This window comes from Mustela erminea, chromosome 13, assembly GCF_009829155.1.
Source record: "Mustela erminea isolate mMusErm1 chromosome 13, mMusErm1.Pri, whole genome shotgun sequence".
Classification (NCBI taxonomy): Eukaryota; Metazoa; Chordata; class Mammalia; order Carnivora; family Mustelidae; genus Mustela; species Mustela erminea.
The window spans coordinates 37,860,499-37,881,630 of NC_045626.1; the positions used below are offsets into that span (position 1 = coordinate 37,860,499).

General features: G+C 36.3%; 1 protein-coding gene across 9 annotated transcripts in view; it reads left to right on the plus strand.

The window, feature by feature from the left end:
• Positions 1–21,132, plus strand: part of NOL4 (nucleolar protein 4) — a 402,656-nt gene that overhangs the window by 121,325 nt on the left and 260,199 nt on the right. The gene's annotated exons all lie outside the window — the stretch shown is intronic.

Below are 21,132 nucleotides of genomic sequence, written 5' to 3' on the forward strand. Positions count from 1 at the left end.
GTTTCACTTCTAAAATGCAAATGCCATATTAATGAGTAGACCTTATGCTTTGATTTTCCTTTGAGTTGCTCCGTTTGAGGCAGTCTTGAATGCCCCGTTATTTACAATGAAAATATAACTCTTTACCATTATCATGATTTGCCACATAAGTTCTTTTTTTTTTTTCACCTTTCCCCTGACGGTAGCATTCTCCTAGGGAATCTGTATGGCCAACTACTGTTATCATTCTACTTTTCTCTGCACTTACATACACATACACACACATGAACATACCCAGACACACACGCAAACATATGTACATACTCAGAATATTTTCTCACCATTCTTTTATAAAAATAAGTTCATATCATTTACAGTATTCCATATCATGTTTTTCTCATCCAGTGTTACTTTTCTTTCAGAGCCTCCTATATATGAGTGCATATGTTATGAAATGCATATATATATATATGATGGTGGGCAAAGCATGGTCCCTACCTTCATGTAACACACAACCTAAAGGAATCAAAGTGTACATGACATCACTCACATTTGATTACTGCTCTACCCATGTGAGGAAATTCCAGGCTCTGTAAAAATAAGAATTCACAGTAGTAAAACTTTTGTAGTTCATGTCTGTCTTTCTTAAGTTAGTGGGGACTCTGAGTGCTAGACATACATTGGATCTGGGTTGCATTACTTTCTCGTAGATGGTGTACACTGATCTTTGAGAGCAGTCAGAAGCTGGGGACTTGTGATATAACGAATCCAGTTTTGGGTGGGCAGTCCACATGCAGCTTCAACGTTGAGTAGTCCAGAATTTCTCCACTTGGGCACTACTGACATAACCTTCCTTGTTGTGGGGATGTCCTGTTAATTGCGGGGTGTTCAGCAATGTCTCTGGCCTCCACTCGCCACACGTCAGCGTTAAATCCTGTCTCCCAAATTGTGACAACCAGAAATGTCTCAGACATTGCGAATGTCTTATGCGGGGGCATGATCTCCCCAAGCTGAGAACAACTGGTGGAGGCAGAGAAGGAGGGTCTGAGTAAGAATCAGTAAGATGGAGACTGAAGAGACCTAATGAAGAGCAGTTGAGAAGCAGAGGTTTGAAAAGACTCTAGGAATCGCATTCAGTCTACTTTCTGAGGTCATGGAAGTGTTCTGTATTTGTGCTGCTAATAAGATAGTCACTAGCCATGCTGTGGCCACCGAATGCTTGAAATATTGCTAGTGCAACTGAAGGGCTAATGCTAATTTTAATCTGATTTAACTTTAATCAGTGTTAATTGAAATTTAAATGGTCACATGTGGCTGAGAGCTACTATATTAGATGGGGTAGTCTAGAATATTGTTTTATTCTGACTGGCCGTTAAATGTCTTTCTCTGCAGCCATGGGTTTAATGTTTCTGAAGTCTTTAGAGAAATAATAGTGAAACTCACATTTTAATAGTCAGCTGGAACCCCAGTTTAATATTTGTAGAATATGAATAACATAGCATTTAAAATTTTAAATTAAAAGGTTCTGTTTCCTTTAATACTAAATGATAAATTTATTATTGTAAAGAAATTGAAATATTGTGATTTTTAGACATCTTTCCCTATAATTATAACAGGTAGGTATAGGTATAACAAAGTCTTTATTAGACACCATATAAAATGGAGAATTGAAAATTCTTTTTTTTTCTGCACTGTGGTTATGAAAGATTTGCAACCTAATCAGTACGAAGGGAGATAATACAAATTTGTTTGGGGGATATATGTATATTATGTGTGTTGGAGAAAGAAAAAGAAGAGAAATGTCTTGCTACTAGGTCAGATACTTAGGTAAAGGTCTAGAGGAGGTAAACTAGAACAAGAATTTAGAAAAAGGAAAATTTATGTATAATATTATTTTTGTTTATTTATTTATTTAAGATTTTATTTACTTATTTGAGAGAGAGAGACGCCAACAAGAGAGGGAACACAGCAGGGGGAGTGGGAGAGGGAGAAGCAGGCTTCCCACCAAGCAGGGAGCTCAATGGGGGGCTTGATCCCGGGACCCTGGGATCATGACCTGAGCAGAAGGCAAACACTTAACAACTGAGCCACCCAGATGCCCCTCTTTTGTTTATTTGAAGCTTATAATGCTTCCCTAAGTCAGCAACAACAACAAAAAAGGTAAAAAATGTGTAAAACCCTTGAATCTTATATAATAATTATTTTACCTTTAAAATATTGCAAGATAATTGACATGTAATGTTATATTAGTTTCTGGTTTACAACATAATGGTTCAATATAGGTATTTATTATGAAATGGTTACCACAATAAGTCTAGTTAACATCCATCACCTTATATACTTATAATTTTTTTTCTTGTTATGGGAACTTTTAGAATCTCCCAGTGCAGAGATTGGAAATATGCAATACAGAATTATTAACTGTAGTGACTATGCCATACATTATATCCCCAGGACTTATTTATTTTATAACTGGAAGCTTGTATTCTTTGACCACCTTTACCCAATTTTGAGTAAAACATATTAAGCTATGTAAAACTTTTTACAGACTTCAAGTAATACCTGGAGGCTAAAATCATTTAACGATTACCTAATCACTTGAGTTAATCATAAAAGCAGGAGGTCTTTGGAGCTATCATGAAATCTAAGTGGTTGATTGTGAAAGAGGTTCCCCTATGCAGTGCAATGGCCGTGGTCTACGGAATTCCAAAAGGTTCTGTGGATCAAAATGCTTAAAGATGGGGGCACCTGGGTGGCTCAGTTGACTAAGTAACTGCCTTCAGTTTGGGTCATGATCCCAGACTCCCGGGGATTAGGTCCCACACTGGGCTCCCTGCTCAGCAGGGAGTCTGCTTCTCTCTCTGACCTTCTCCCCTCTCATCCTCTCTCTCTCTCAAATAAATAAATTAAATCTTAAAAATTTTTAAAAAGCTTAAAAATGTTCTGTATTCAGGTGTTCATCAATTAGTGTTTTGTTCTACCATCCATTTAAATGGATTATAAATAGAAATGTGCTCATATAGGCTTCTCTTTTTGAATCCTGAGTCTAGAAATTTGTGGGAACATCCCATAGCTCAAAAAACATCCTTTTCCCCTATTAATTTTTTTCTTAATTTGTACATTCTGAAAAGAGATGATTTATTTGTTGTTATTATTGTTATCTGAAGTTATTTATTAAAGGGTGTCTGGCAAAATAAGAATTTAGAGACAGACTTAAATGTTTCAGTTCAAAATAAACATTCAACTTCATTTGATAGAAATATACTTTTCTAAGAACCATTTTAATTGTTTTTCTGAGTTAATATTGTATACTATTGATAGTTTTGCAAGGGATTATTTGTATTTTATTAATCTCAAAAACATTATTAGATAATCAGCAAAGGGTTTCTATTTTTTAAAATCACAACAAATTGTATTTTTCCCTTTTGCCCTTTTTTTAAGATTATAGGAGTACAAAGGGAAGTTGAGACACGCCTTTATCTCTGCATATTAGTTCAATCAGCTTTTAAATTTTAAGGGATTGCAACAGAAAGAATATACATACATTTCCCTTAAGCCCTCCATTTTTAATGATTTTGGTCATGACATCACAGAACATACTGCTCTTAGGAGAGTGTGTTCCATGTCCCCAGATTGTCTCTCAACTCAGTGGAGTAATAATAATAGATATTTTTGTATCATAGTTTTTGTTTTGTTTTGTGTTGTTTTTTTTTGGTAGTATTTGGTACTTCATTCATGTATCAAACATTGACTTCTTTATGCGACGAAGCCTTAACAACCAGCATTCTTTGTGCCAAGTAAAGCATTGTGATATTGTTTAGAACAAAAAAGCGGGAGAAGGACTTGAGAATTAAGAATTCTCTTAAAGAGTTCACTAATGCTTTAGTGTCTACCCATGATGAATGAAAAAAAAATATTCAAGGCAACTTTTCATTCAAAGATGTGTTTGATAATTCTATTAGATTGTAGAAATGTATAGTTCATTTGCTAGAATTTAAAAATCTCCCCCTTTCCAAGATGCCTGGATGGCTCAGTAGGTTGGGTGTCTGCCTTCAGCTCAGGTCATGATCCTGGAGTTCTGGGATGGACTCCTGCATTGGGCTCCCTGCTCAGCAGGGAGTCTGCTTCTCCCTCGGACCCTCACTCCACTTCTGCTCTCACTCTTTCTCAAATAAATAAATACTATCTTTAAAAAAATTTTTTTTAGGGTGCCTGGGTGGCTCAGTGGGTTAAGCCGCTGCCTTCGGCTCAGGTCATGATCTCAGGGTCCTGGGATCGAGTCCCGCATCGGGCTCTCTGCTCGGCAGGGAACCTGCTTCCCTATCTCTCTCTCTCTGGCTGCCTCTCCATCTACTTGTGATTTCTCTCTGTCAAATTAATAAATAAAAAATCTTTAAAAAAAAAAAAAAAATTTTTTTTAATGAAAATCCCCCCCTTTCTACATAATATTTGTATCCTAGAAATGTTTTGATATGCTTCAATTTATCAGATCATTTTTGAGAAACAGGAAAAAAATTGAATTAGAACTCAGTGGTTGACCTGCATACAAATATTAAACTAAAACATATATATTATGTATATTATGTAGAGTATATACACATACATACACACAATCATGCTTAATTATAAGAAACTTTGAAGGATTCTAGGTTTTATTTCACTGCTAAAAAACAGGGAAACTGTTTACCATAAATATCAGTTTAGTGAAAATAAAATAATTTATTTTATAGATATCTTATAGATTAATTAAATAACAGATAAATATTCTGCATTCTAATAATTTGAATTGCATACCTTTGAGTAAAATCTTAATTTTCCTTTGAAAGTGTTGTGGCTTTCAGTATCAAAAGGTCAGAAGATGGTTTCTAAAAGTCAGAAAAATATCTTGTTTTGAATCTTGTTAGAAAAAAAAAAATCCCATTGATGTCCACTTAGTTTTTCAAAGCCTAGTTTGATTAAAACAGATGACTAGAACAAATATTCCTCTCTAGAATCTAGGGTTAAATTCCTGTTTCCAGGAATGCATAAATGTTTTGTTTGGTAACATAGTAGTCTAGAATACCTTCCTGTTTAATAATCTATAGTGGGGGCGCCTGGGTGGCTCAGAGGGTTAAGTCTCTGCCTTTGGCTCAGATCATAATCTCAGGATCCTGGGATGGAGCCCCGCATTGGGGTCTCTGCTCAGCTGGGAGCCTGCTTCCTCCTCTCTCTCTGCCTGCCTCCCTGCCTACTTGTGATCTTTCTCTCTCTGTGTCAAATAAATGAATAAAATCTTAAAAAAAAAAATCCATGGTGTACTGACTTCCAAGAGTGTTAGTAAGAAACCCATCAAAACCACATTTCTTTTTTTTTTTTTTTAAAGATTTTATTTATTTATTTGACAGAGAGAGATCACAAGTAGGCAGAGAGGCAGGCAGAGAGAGAGAGGGGAGGAAGCAGGCTCCCTGCTGAGCAGAGAGCCCGACGCGGGACTCGATCCCAGGACCCTGAGATCATGACCTGAGCCGAAGGCAGTGGCTTAACCCACTGAGCCACCCAGGCGCCCCAAAACCACATTTCTATGTGAAATATTTTTCCAAGATTCTTTGAGCCTCTTTGGCTTCTGTAATGGGGATCTTTGTTCTTACTAAGATATATTATATAGCATTTATCCCCAACCACCCACCCAAGAAAGCATATTTAGGATCTAGGTGGCCGAAAAGGAAGCATATGTCCCATTCAGACATAGAATTTTAGTAAGTATCTTATTTGGAACTTTGAGCATACTTAGGCAAGGGTAAGTGTTGAGAGACTCAGTATTTCGTTTACTTAAACAACTATTTACTGAACCCAAGAATGAGTTACATAGTGGCATTAGAAGCACAGACATGACATGTAATTTTAACCACATGAAATTGTCATATTGGTTCAGCCTGATCTTCATGTTCTAAACTAACTTACAGTAGAACATGAAGAATAGGAAAAACAAATTGTTTTTAAAATGAGATTTCTGTTTCAGAACAATGTGCAAAGTGTATATATTGATTTCAACATTTGTAAAATGACCATCAATAGCCCTGTTTTGAGTGAAAACAGAGGGAGTAAATTTTTAAAAATAGCAAATTAGCTGTGAGATAAAAAATTTGGGAAAGAGATATGGCAGTGGAAGTTTTACTTTTCTTCTGTCCTAATTTAGATTATATGCTGAATTCCTCCCTGGAATTCATTATATGCAGATTCTCCCCTGGAGAACTTACCTAAAAAACCCTGAAAAACAAAACAAAACAAAACAAAAAAACCCACAACAGATTCATGGGACCACCTCAAATGGGATGACTAAGACCATCACATGGGAAAAGTGTGGAGCTGGTGTTCCAGACCATACTTTTATACTCCCCACATTTCTACTGGCAGTGTCGATACGGAACAGTCTAAAGGATATTGAGTCCTGTGGGTATGGTCCTGTTCCAATGCTGGTTTTGGCCAGTGTTATCTTCTGAATTACCTTCTGAGTAAGGATCGATACGCATGGGTTTCAATTAACACCGTTTTCTTAGTTACGACAGCTTGTTGTGTACTGCAGTTTTCTAATACTTCTGAAAATGCTCCTCATCTACTAAATTTTACAATCTGTTTGCAGTCTTTTTTATCTGGATATTGCACACATTTGGATTTAATTTTAGAACATACACACTCACAAACATACACATAACATTCTTTAACTGCTGTGTATATATGAATAAAATTTTATTAGAAGTAGGTTTGTGACTAAAATTGCATCTAATTTAGCCAAATGGGATAGTTTCAAGTAATTATTAAAACATATAAACCAATAATAAAAGCAATTACTATTCACCATTTAATTTAGTTTGAAAATCTAATAAAACATGTTTTTAATAAAAATGATGTAAAACAGGATACTTAGTATGAAATTAAATTTAGTGGTTAAATTTTTTATGATGGTAAGTTTTAATTAGAAAATGTATTAAAATTTTTTTAGGCAGAACACAAATTCCTACTGACATTATGTTATCTTATGTAAGTCACTTTCTTTGTTCCAAAACTTTGTTTTCCTTTAATGGCTTCTAATTGTTTAGGAAATGTTGCATAGAGAAAAAAATAATTAGAAAGATTATTTTTTTACATAAATGTAATAAAATATTTGATTTCCCAAATTGAATCTGTTCTTACTGGTGTTAATTCCCAATTTTTAAGTTGCATGCACTTCTGGACTTAAAATACCTAAGAGTGATACAATGATGGCATTTATTCTTAATTCAGATTGTTTTAATGCCAAATTTAAAAACAATTTACGTGATAAACTAATTAATTATTCTGGGTTGAAGCAGTTATGCCAATCAAGTTTTTAGAAAGTTTTCTCTTCATGGCAATTCCTCTATAAGTAATTGTCTCATAATTGTCAGAAATAGAAAGCACCTTTATAAGTGCTATAAAGAAGATAGATAATTAGATGGACTATGTCTATGAACTGGAGGAAATTTTGATTGCTAGATTCTTTTGTAATATTATGTATGCTTGTGTGTGTGTATTTGATCATTTTAAATTGCTTTTAGGCAGTTACTCTGTTTCTAAAAGCAGAAGAAGAAATAGCAATTTGGCTTACATGTCAAACATTAATTATGGCAAAAAGATGCTTAGTTATGCATCTACTTTAAATACTTCCGTAGGGAATGTTTTCTTGTCATCAGGGTGACAATATCTGAAAGTTTACTTTTCTCTTGAATTAAAATTCTGCTTCTTGATATTTTACTCATACACATGGCTTTTCAAATAAGTGAGTGCTTATTTAGAAATTTAACTTATTGATTTCAGCCTAAAGCTTGCTAACTGCAGACACCAATCCAATCTTAGCTGCCAAGTTCCTGGACCTCTGGAAAATTAAGGGAAATTGGCTAGGTTCTAGTCTTGACTTGGAGAGTCTAACCTGATCAGTGAAGGATATCAGATTAATTTGGAATTTCTCTTCTGGGTTAGTTCTTTGTTTTGAAGTATTTGACTTGTGCTTTGTCATGACCTTTAGGACAGTATTCACTGGTTCATGAATGATTACATGGATCCAACATGCAATTTTTTTAGTACCTCCAGGAGATGCCAAAATACGTTAGGATGAAGTAGCAAAGACTAGACCTTTTAGTTCTTAAATATTGAGTTTTGTTTGTCTGATAATGAATGCATAAATAAGGTAAGAATACACATGATACCAAAGAGATGTTAGAAAATATATATCTTTTGAGCATTTATTCAAATCAACTTTGAACCTATAAATGTATGTATCCAGCTCTATTATAGAATCAGAACCACTTGAATTTTACCAATTTGAAAGCCTAAGTAGGTTTTTTTTTCTGAATTTTTGTTTGTTTTTACTGCCACCTGGCTAACCTTTATAAACCATCACTGTAAAGTCAACACCATGCTGTGTTTCTTTACAACTTTCTTGTGGCTCCTGTGGGTCAGCCAGCTATTACTTAAAAAAACAAAACAAAACAAAACAAAAGAAACAGCTTTAGTCTTTGATTAAAAATAATTTCAGGGTTGAATAATTTGGGGGCTTTGAAACTGGTGTTTCATAAGAGTTGTACAGAGAGATAAAGCAGTTATAAAATGGTGCTAAATTGACCATAAAAATCGTTATTTACTAGGTTTACAAAGGTCATAATTAGATGATAGGTTCATAAAGGGAAAGAATAATCAGAGGATATTGAAGAAAACAGTTGAAAGAATATTTCATTGTATTCATTATTTATTTATTGTATGTTTTCTTATCACTCTCACTTCTTTATTTGACTGAGAAGGCCTACAAAACAGTCAACAGTGTATCACCTGCATCCTTGCTCCCGGCCTTTGGAGCCAAGAAAGGGGTTTGACATATCACAGAATGTAGTTTTTGAATTAAAGATGTGTTTGAAATTTCCTCCCCATCTGCTTGCCTCTGAGATGGAAGTGCCCTCAACTCTTGAACTCCGTCTTTCTTGCCAAACATTAGATGGCAGTTGATTCCTTGCCCATGAATGAATCTTCTGTCCTTTTCACATCTCACTTTGGGGTTTCTGAGGCCTATAGCTATCTCTGTTTTCTCCACCTCTCAACCCACTGAGGAGCAATGGAACAATAAAGTAGCTTTGAGATCCTAAAGTGAATTCATTAACTGGGGACACCTGATTTCTTTTTTTTTTTTTTTTAAGATTTTTATTTATTTATTTGACAGACAGAGATCATTTGTAGGCAGAGAGGCAGGCAGAAAGAGAGAGGGGGAAGCAGGCTCCCTGCTGAGCAGAGAGCCTGATGTGGGGCTCGATCCCAGGACTCTGGGATCATGGCCTGAGCTGAAGACAGAGGCTCAACCCACTGAGCCACCCAGGTGCTCCTTGACACCTGACTTCTTATCCCAGCTCTTCCAGTGACTACTTAAAATTAAAATCTTTGTGCAACCTTTCTATATCTGTAAGTGGGAACCTCAGATAACTTCTAAGATTTATTCTAGCTCTAGAACACTCTGAGTGTTCACCCTTTGAGATTCCCTTTCTCGTCTATAACATTTTCTTTTGTTTTCATCCTGAACCATTTTCTTTCTTTTATTTTTTCTTAAATACTTATTTATTTTAGAGATAGAGTGTATGAGTGTGTGGTGGGGGCAGAGGAAGAGGGAGAGAGACAATCTCAAGAAGATTCCCCATTAAACACAGAACCTGACTTGGCTCAATCGCACCACCCTGAGATCATGATCTGAAATCCAGAGTCAGAAGCTTAACTGACTGAGCCACCCAGGTGCCCCTCCACCATTTTCTATACATCCTTAAACTGTTTTAAGTGTTTTCTCAGGCTAGAGGAAGGGATTTTAAGAATGATGGAGAAACTCCTGTCCTTCTTCTAGCTGGCCCTTCCTATCTTTAAAGAGCCATTTCATTTATTGCTTTTTAGTTTTTATTTAAATTCCAGTTAGTTAACATACAGTGTAATATTAGTTTCAGCCATTTTAATTCCAAGGTAGGTAGGTATATATATATATAGAGAGAGAGAGAGAGACAGTGAGAACTTAGGAAACCAGGGTGATTACTGAAGGAGCATACTTCCCACTTCCCCTCCAATCTTGATTGCAAGAATCTTCCAGAGTCATTTTCTGTCTTGTTTTTGCTGCCAATCTTCCATGCTTTTGGTAAGAAACTGCAGTCAACACAAAGGCTGGTCGGTATTACCAATATGTGATATTATTTCTCCCCTTTTTTCTCCCTCTTCTTTATAAACATCATGCTTAAAAACTCTTATCCCTTATTCCTTCCTGAATATATGTATATAGTATGTACATATGTATGCATGAGTGGCTGTGTGTGTATTTAGAGAGAGAAAGAAGAGGGTGGGGGAAGTGTGTGTGTGTGTGTGTGTGCGCGCGCGCGCGTGGAAAGGAGGAGATGGAGAGAGGGAAAAGGAGTTAGTTTTAGTACTTTTGACAATTATGATTATCATCTTCCTTCAAGCACTTTTCACAAAATTTATCCTGAGGTACTGGAGGGTTTCTTAGGATTTCCTTTAACAGCAACATCACTGAAGCTTTGACAACCTTAAATGTCTATATACATTTCAGAAACGTTGAGATTTTTGGCAGTCAAGTATCAATCAGCACATCTCTCAGTCTGGGGATTTATTTCACTAACATATCATTATTGCTACTGCATAATAACATCTTGGAGAATCCATTCTATCATCATACAGAGTAAAAAATACAACTCATCACTGCTTAGCTCTGTCTTGATTCAAATCTGTGATAAAGCAATCAGGAAAAATCAGATTAGCCTTATAGGTGCAGGGAGGTTAGTGCACTGAACAGTGATGCCATGGTTCTAAATTGGGCTCAGTGAGAACATACTTACTTAATGTACGTCAACAGCATCAGCAGTTTGTTTATCTAAAATGTGATGTGCATAATTCTATTTTTGAATCTGCCCTAAGAATTAACTTTATAGATTTTCACAACAGTCCTGTGAGGTACAAACTGTTACTCTTCTTGTCGCATAGATGAGTTCAGTGAAGCTAAATAACTAGTCTGTCATCACCCAGCTGCAGAGTGGTGGAAACAGGCTTGAAACACAGATGTTCTAGACCTGGAGCCTATGTCTTTAAAGATGAGTTTCTAAGTGGCCACAAGCCCACCACTCCCCCTCCTCCTCCTCTTCCCCCTTCTTTCCCCTCCAAGATTTTATTTATTTATTTGACAGAGATCACAAGCAGGCAGAGAGGCAGACAGAGAGAGAGGGGGAAGCACGCTCTCTGCTGAGCAGAGAGCCCAATGCGGGGCTTGAACCCAGGACCCTGGGATCATGACCCAAGCCTAAGGCAGAACACAAGCTCACTTCTGTAACCTTTGCATTTATTATGTTCTGTAACCTATGCTTGCTTACACACATTATTTTATGTCATACATGCTCAACTATCCCATCATGTTCTTATTTTCTGAACAGGGAATTAATATTCTGGTTCATATTTTAGTCTCACCTATGCTTTTTTTCACTGCCTGCAATAGCTACTTGTAGATATTTTCCCCATACTTTCCTATTTTCATGATGTATCTTGTTTCTGGATTGTATTAAAGAAATTAAAATAATATTTCTAGCCATTGAAATTTCTTGGTTTCATCTAGCTTTCTAAAAGAGAAGTAGCAAACTTAAAATCTGTTTATTTTAATAATACCTCTTGGCAATAATTGCTCTGTGTTTAAAATTCATATTTTCTTTTATCTGTTAAATATGTAACTGACTTTTGACAATCTCTTTCATTTCCCCCTATTCTTCCCTTGTTGGAAATACAATAAGAGATTATGATTGACCTCCTTTACTGCATGCATTATTTCAGAGTTTCTCATTTTACTTTACTGTTCTTTATTCTAAATAATAAGACCTAACTTTGGCAGAAGGGGAAAAAAACATTACTCATTCATGACCATCCACTCATGCCAATAAGGATTTATCTTATAAGCTTTTGGGGGGGGTAACATTTCAGTTTTGCTTTGTCTGAGCAACAATAAGGTGTACACTGTTTGATGAAGAGTACCATTTTCCTACATAAAGCTTCTAGATGAATAGGCTATTTTGAAATATCAATCATACAAGGCACATGTCTTAAAATAACACACTTTATAGCGATCATACTAATGTTAATCTAATAAAGGCTTTTTTAAAAAAAGATTTTATTTATTTATTTATTTGACACAGAGACACAGCGAGAGAGGGAACACAAGCGGGGGGTGGGAGAGGGAGAAGCAGGCTTCCCGCTGAACAGGGAGCCTCATGTGGGGCTCAATCCCAGGACCCTGGGATCATGACCCGAGCCAAAGGCAGATGCTTAATGATGAGCCACCCAGGAGCCCCTAATAAAGACATTTTTGAAAGAATGTTAAAGGGTACAAAATGTGGAAATTATCCAGATTCAGTTAGGTAAATTTATATAATGATGGTATATTCAGTGGTACCCAAATGTGAATAAACTTTAAAAATAAAACATCAAACTGCAAAAGAAGACCTTTAATATTATAAATTGAAATCACTTGTATTTGTGAAAATGATACAACTAGACCCATAAAGGTTACTAAATTCTCATGAAATATTGTGTCTTCGAGAACTTATATTGAGTGCACTGAAGGTTAATTATAGAACCAGTTACCACTTGGGTGTATTTTTTTAAAGATTTTATTTATTTATTTGACAGAGAGAGAGAGATCATAAGCAGGCAGAGAGGCAGGTAGAGAGAGAGGGGGAAGCAGGCTGTCCCCTGAGCAGAGAGCCCAATGTGGGACTTGATTCCAGGACCCCAAGACCATGACCTGAGCCAAAGGCAGCAGCCCCACCAACTGAGCCACCCAGGCGCCCCACTTGGGTGTATTTTTCGTCTCGTGATTGTAAATGTCCCTGCATGTTCACAGGGCTTGTCTGCTGGCCAATCTGTAAATGGTCCAACTTTTGCTTTTGTATCTATAGTTAAGGGCCACTTCATATTTTCTTAAAAGGGAGACTATAAAATGTTATTCTGGAAATGAAACTTCGATAAATAAGCTCCAGATACACTAGGTATTTTGACTTTCTTTTGAAAATGTTTCTTTCCCCATCATAGTGATATTATAATAATGTCATTCAGTTTAATAATCACAGTGGTCTCTTAGGTCATATATTATTCTCATCAAAATTGAACCCTGTCTTTTGTTTTCTTTCCATTAAATCATGCTGCTTTTTTTGTTACTACAAACAATGTTTTACCTTGTTAAACAAGTGTTTACTAAGAATTCTTTATAAAGCAGATTCCAAGCCATTATGAAAGATGATGGTGGATAAGGGAGTGATACAATGGGCAGTGGTGGGCCAAGGTTCACGGGACAAAAGTGTAGATCCCAGTTCTATGAGATAATGTGTCTGGATGCATTCTATTTCACATATGTTAACCTAAGGGTCCTCCATTTTAAGATAGTATTTGCCTTATTATCCTCATGGAATCTATGACAGGAACCAGTAACATAAGATGGCCATTTACAATGAATATTTATTGACTACCTACTATATGCCAGAGCTATATATAGTGCTTGGAATTCAGCAGTGTGCAAAACATAAAAAAAGGTCTACGCTATTAACATTGACATATAGTCTAGTAGGGTGGAGACAGAAGACCAAATTTGTGATTACAAATTGTGACTAACGCTATAAATGGAAGGAGACTCATGAGAGAGGATAGCAGTGGCATTTATTTAATCTGGCTGTGGGAGAGCTGGGAATGTCTCTAGGAAACAGTGATGTAGATCCAGAAGGTGAAAACCTGTTCTAGGTGAAGAAAAGCCCAAGAGCACCTCAGGCAGAAGCACTTGCATGTATAAAAGCCATGTGCTTTATAAACTGTTAGGTATAATGGGGCCATATCTTGATGTTAAACTACGTGTACTTGTTTTTTCAAATCCTTTTACTTCTGCTCCTCACATCTCCTTTCAAGCAGAGTCCAGGTCTTTTCAAATGAACTGCCCTTAGGCTAAGCATGTTATGGAAAGAATAAAGAATCAATTGTTTGGCTTTTGAGTACTTAAGTAGATATTTTAAAACTAATAGCATAGATGTGCCTTTTTAAAACCATGGCTTTCCATGTTGCTATGGACTCTGAAAAACAATCTGAGGGTTTTGAAGGGACGAGGGGGGGGGGTGGGGGGGGTGGGGGGTGGGGGGGGTGGGGTGGGGGGGGGAGGTTGGGGTACCAGGTGGTGGGTATTATAGAGGGCACGGATTGCATGGAGCACGGGGTGTGGTGCAAAAATAATGAATACTGTTATGCTGGAAATTAAAAAAAAAAAAAAAAAAAAAAAAACCATGGCTTTCACTGGCAAGATGCAAGCATGGAATAGAATTCTAAGAAATTGGTTTTAAATAGGAGCAAAAGTCTAGAGGTCTGGATGAATAAATTACAGAAAGGACAAGAATGCATAATAAGAACTTTTTTCCTCCCCAAAGAAGTTAACCTTCCTACTCTATGTGGGAAAGCGCACTTTAGAGAGATGAGCCACATGGTTCTCTGGGAAAAGTCTACTGGCCATGGCCAGGGCTGCAAAGTAATTGGAATATGCTTGAAGGATAAGAGAACTGGGTTCTGTACCCAGGGTATGGTTAGGAAGACCGCAAACCTCAGAGAGGGAGATGCCCTGTGTCCAACATGGCATCTGGAGAACACAGTAGCCGTAACATGAGGGCTAAGGAAAATCTCACAGACACACTGGCTAGCATAAGGTAAAGTGTCAGGAAGGAGCAAGTGTGAGGTCTGATGATCCTGAAAAATCTCCGAGTTTGAGAGGACCAGCCCCGAATCTACCATTTGGAAGCTGGCAGACTCATGGTCATCATCAGCAGATTCCACAAGGATAGGCATCTGATGAGAAGGTTACTCTTCCATGGAGAACAGTGAAGACACAATACATTGGTCTCCTTTTCTTTCTCACACTTCCTGAGCTTCCTTCAGTGTCATGTCACTGAGACATGATCATGATCTCATGATCACTGAGATCCCTAGGGAGAAGGGGAAGGAGTGCTGATGGTTAGAATCCTGACAAATTTACAAGAGAGGGTAGTTCCACAAGCAAGACTGAGTTTTTAATCGGAAAGGACTGAACATCCTTCGTGTGGCATAAATTTCCCTTCCTGACCAGGAATGGGACAAATAAAGTTAATTCAGTTAAAAAGGAAAATGCCCACTTTTTGTACATTTGAGTTGGTGACCATGTTGATTTAAACCAGTTCTCCATAGAATACAGATATCGACAGTAATCATCGTTAAATTTGAGGCAGGGCTTAGAAGTGAACATTTCTAAGGTATTTTCATTTACCTTAAATTTATCATCCTGAGCAATGTCCTTCCTTTTCTAATGCCTTGTAGGAAATTATAAAGCACGTCCATTTTTACCTACATTCTTTTGTAAGTGATCACTAGGCATTTCAGAAATTCTCCTCCAGATCAAAAGATGCTATCTATCTTGATCCCATGTGAGTAATTGCTTTCATACTGGCTTGTTATTATGTACGCATATTTTGCTTGACCACGACTTACTAAATGGTTTATCTTCTCCTACACTTACCTATTTGAAATGAGTTATTTGATAATATGTAGCGAAGGAACACATTCTTGTGGGAAGTAATTTTTCTTGTTAAAGTGATGTCATTGCAGGTGTGTGTCATTGGCTCCTGGGAGTCTTTCTAAAGTTACAACATCTAGTGTCACCTAAAGAATGCTGCTGCTTGAAGACAACCTTTGCATTTTACTGATTGTCCATTAATCAGGGACACACCATTATTAACAAGAATGACTTAATTTGAGAGAAGGAAATTAACTTCACCTGAGACTTTTCAGTTTCGACTAGGATACAGTTTACATCCACCTAATGCGATTTTCTGTGGCCTAACCAATGCTGAGAGGTTTATGTCTACCATCGTTCAAAACTGACACTGATTTCATTTTAAGATAAAGAAAAATCACGTTATGTATTGTCTTCCTTGCAAGTAAAATCATGTGTTCATAGCTCACAGATTTAAATGTAAACTAAGGCACATTGACTCAAGAAAATGATAACATTTCAATTATCTGAGATGAAAAGAAATAACATATAGGTGCATTGAATTTCTCTTTTCTTGGAAATTATTTTATAATCCGAAAGGTAAACCTCTGGATTTAAAAACCTATAAAGGCATTTTTCAAGTATAAAAATAACTATTTTTATGTGATAGTTTGTGGCCAACCTACTTTGGAAGTTAGTTGTTTTTTTTTTTTTAAATTACTTTGCTTTTCTGGAGATATGAACAGACATTTGTTACTGTTTACCATGTTGCCATTAAAGGTAATATCCTGGAACACTTGAACACTGTCTTATGCTGAAAGAGGCAGTAATGGAAAATAGTAAAATCACCAGTTACTCCATTAACCACTAGAGGTCTACTGATATCAGATTTCTGCCAACATCCTTCATTTCTGTAAATAAATTCAATACGAATTAAAATCAGTTTCCTTTTTTTTGTTAAATATTTTTTTTTCTGTGGACTTTAATTCCACTTAAAATTGAGGGTATTTGGCAGTTTAGGGGGGTTGTTTTTGTTTGGGTGTTTATTTTTTGTTTTCTGTTTGTTTTCGTATTTAAATACTGTATCATGACTGTTAACTTTTGTGCGTATATCTGTTTAGAGATTCCACATGTGTATATATGATAACATTAGCTTAAAAATATCTGGCTTGCATTTCATTCAGTAGATTATATGAACTCCATTTGATTCCAAAGCAAGAATTTACTGCCTGGTGTTCCACATTTTCACATTGACTTGTGGGTCCACCTTCAGGGACTTTGCAGCATGCATATACATGAAACGTAAGTGGAGTTCACCTTTCAGGGACTCATGCTCTAGTCAGTCATGTTGCTAAAAATGGATGACTTCTATTTTGTTAGAAACAAATGAGAGTTACTAGCCACCATTTTGTAGAAAATTTGTTCCTAAGAACCCCACGAAGTATTACATGGTATTGTACTCTTCAAATACAGTGCCATTTCACATTCTTTTACATAAAAGAAGGTAGCGATTGAAATCTGTGTGAAAGAACTGAGGAGCTCATCTTTGAGCCCTGGTGCTTAGGAGGATTTTGGTGAATGCTGTTCAAGTTATTGTCTGTCTTCCTGCCATGGACCACAGGGGACCTCTGAGGAACTAAGAAACACCCAGTAGCTGGAAAGTCTCCGGGGTCTGCAGTACTTTTAAGAGTCTCAGCTCTCAAAGCTCAGGAGAAATGTCACTTTCATTATTGACTCATCCAAACCGTTGAGCTCTAGCCCCATTCTTTTGCCCAGATGAACAGTGAAATTAGACATGTGGTGTCACCTTGATGGAACTAGGAGGAAGGACAGTATGCAAGTTCTGGAATTCCCTTCCTGTTAGTCAAAATAATTATGAATACATCTGCAATAAAGAGAAAACTTCAACTTAGGGAAACATTGCATCTACATTTTTTGGAGCATTTAATGAACTGCTGCTGATTATATTTTTAGACAGTATTCTATCGTGGAGGCAGGAGCAAGGTTATAAATGCAGCAAAGGGATGACTTCTCTTTAGCCTGATTAGCTGCACTAATTATGTTTTTGCCCTATGTTGCTGGGCAGTTGTGTTTTACACTATCCAGGATGACGGGTTTTTTTTTGAGTACAGAATAGGCGGCTGTTCTGGGAATTGGAAGATGACAGAAATGGCTCCCCTTGCTGCTGTGTGTAGGTATGAAGTGATGAAGTTTGTGCACTCTACAAAGGCTACTGTTGGCCTTGGGGTGAGTGAAAGCTGATCATTGGTCATGTTCTGTTCTGCCAAGCCAAAGGTGCAAGGCTATATTCACCCAGAGGATTGGGCTTCATTGTATAATTCATCTGAGAAGAGAAATCACCTCTTGCAAGTAGCTAGCATTAGTGTAGTTTGCTCAGGGCATCCATATGTGTGCTACCGTCTACCCCCTACTAATGTATCACCCTCGTCCACCTATCAGGAGATATAAAACTTCATCATTATATCATTGGTATCTGAAGTTTCTCATATTTTCTCCCTCATTATAGTTAAAATAATATATACTTCTCAAAAATCTAACCTTTGCAACTATAAATGAACACCTAAGTTTAAATTACCAACTACTTACTGGGAAGACTCAGCAGGAACTTAAATTTTTTTTTGATTTATAGAATATAGATATTATATATAAATATAAAATATATACAAAAATTTCAAACATAAACAGAAATAGAGGAAAAAATAAAGTGCATACATACTTTATATGTATATATGTATATGTGTATATGTATTATATATAAATATATGTATTAAATATGTATATTTGTGTACAATAAAGTGCATATGTATTTATAGTACAACATTCTCATCCCTCAGCTTTAAAATTATTTGCTTGTAAATTATTTAAGTTGGGGAATGAAGAGCCCTGAAAGAACATGCTTTTGACTTTTCAGGATTCTGCCTCCACTTCGGCCATGTCTTTCATGTCAAGATCATAGTGAAATTCCCATGGAGATTAATTCTGTCTCTCCTTTTGTTCAGCTGTGATCTGATGAATGAAAAAAAAAATAATTCTGGAAGCATTCTGGAAGCATTTCAAAGATGATTGAAAAGACATGATGGCTAATATACTGGGTTCAAGAGTAATTTGTTCATTCTTCAGTATTAAGCCCTTACTGTGAGGCAGAAATATTTTTATTGTTAGGATCATAGCAGTAAACAAGGCAGAGAAGATATCTGTTATCTTAGAATTATATTCTAATAAAAGAAAGGCCTAATTATATAATATAAACTAAAGCACTGAATCCTGTATACCATGCTTCCATGAGGAAGCATGGACCACTGGGAAAAAAAAATATATATATATATTACATAATATAAACTAAAGCACTGAATCCTGTATACCATGCTTGCATGAGGAAGCATGGACCACTGAAACAGCCTCTTTTTTTTTTTTTTTTTTTTAAGATTTATTTGAGAGAGAGAGAGAGTGAGCAAGCCTGATGTAGGGAGGGGCAGGGAAAGATGGAGAGAGAGACTTTAGCTGACTTGGTGCTTAGCACTGAGCCGCACAGGGCTCTATCTCATGATCTCGACCTGATCTGAAACCAAGAGTCTGACACTTCTCCAACTGTGCCACCCAGGTACCCCAAAACAGCTTTTTTTTAAAAAAAGAAAATTAGAAACTACAAGTTTCTCTTTTAAGAAAAGAGAATTTTGGGGCGCCCGGGTGGCTCAGTCAGTTGAGCATTTGCCTTCGGCTCAGGTCGTGATCCTAGGGTCCTGGGATCAAGTCCCACATTGCTTCTCCCTCTCCCTCTGCTTGCTGCTCCCCTTGCTTTTTCTCTCTCTCTGTTAAATGAATAAATAAAAGAATTTTTTAAAAATACACTTAATGACTTCTTGAATTAGTTTATTAATTTATGAAATATTGCTTATAAAATTAGATAAGCAATAAAAGAATGAGCACTATAAAAACTGGTCATTCCAAATGTTATCAGCTAAGGTAAGTAAAACTATATAAGAACTTGGATTTCTTATGGTTTTGTAGGCTACTTTATTTTCAAAGCTATGAAAAACACCGCACACTTGTGATCAGCAAAAAGAACATGACTACTTGGTATTTTCCTGCTGCAAAAATTAAAATATAAAATGATTTTGCCAGTATTTTTCCTAAAAACTAAATATGAGGCTTTATTTTTTGTTACTTATTTTTTAAAGCTATTTTTTGGAGCAGTTTTAGTTTTACAACAAAATTAAGAAGGAGGTACAGTGATTTTTCATATATATCTTGCTCCCACACATGCATAGTCTCCACAGTATCAAACCTTCTCATCAGAATGGTACATTTTCTTACCAAGGAATAGTTTACATTAACTCATCATAACCACCCACAGTCCTTGGGCTCCATTTTTGGTGTTATACATTCTTTGGTTTGGGATAAATGTAAGATGATATCATCATTATAATATCATAGAGTGTTTTCAGTCTCCTAAAAATCCTCTGTGTTGTGCTTTTTTATCTTTCTTCCTACCCATACTGACATACAGTGATCTTTTTATTGTCTATACAGTTTTGTCTTTTCCAGAGCATCATATAGTTATAATAATACATTATGGAGCCTTTACAGATTGGCTTCTTTCACTTAGTAATGTCCATTTAAGTTTCCTGCATATCTTTTCCCAACTTGATAGCTCTTTGGTTTTTGACAATGAATAATATTTCACTGTTTGAATGTACCACAGTTTATTTATCTATCCACATATTGAAGGTCATCTTGGTTGCTTCCATGTTTTGACAATTATGAACAAAGCTGTTATAAGCATCTATGTGCAGGTTTTGTGTGGACATAAATCTTTAGCTCCTTTGGAGAAATGCTAGGGAGTGTGACGGATGGAATGTATCATAAGGGTATGTTTAGCTTTCAAAAAACCACCAAACTGTCTTCCAAAATGGCTATGTTATTTTGCACTCCCACCAGCAATGAATGAGAGTTCCTGTTGCTCCATATCCTTATTAGCACTTGATGTTGTTTGTGTTCTGGATTTTGGCCATTCTAATTGGTATGTGGTTGTATATCATTACTGTTTCAATTTGCATGTTCCTAATGATGTATGATTTGGAGCATCTTTTTATGTACTTATTGCCATCTGTGTATCTTCTTTCCTGAGACATCAAGTAAAGTCTTTGGCCTGTTTTTTTAAAACAGTTGTTTTCATATTGTTGAGTTTTAAGAGTTCATTGTGTATTTTGAATAACAATCCTTTATCGTTTGTGTCTTTTGCAAATTTTTTCTTCTAGTGTGTGGCTTGTCTTCTCATTACCTTAATATTGTTTTTTGTAGAGAAGATTTTTAGTTTAAAAAAGTACAGCTTATCAGTTATTGATCATTTATATAAAAAGTCATTCCCATGGGGTGCCTGGGTGGCTCAGTCAGTTAAGTGTCCAACTGTTGATTTCAGCTCAGGTCATGATCTCAGGGTCATGACATCAAGCCCTGCATTGGGCTCCACTCACAGCAGAGAGTCTGCTTGAGATCCTCTCTCCCTTCCCCTCTGCTTCTGCCCCTCTCCCAGGTCTTTCTCTCTCGAAAATAAATAAATAAATCTTCAA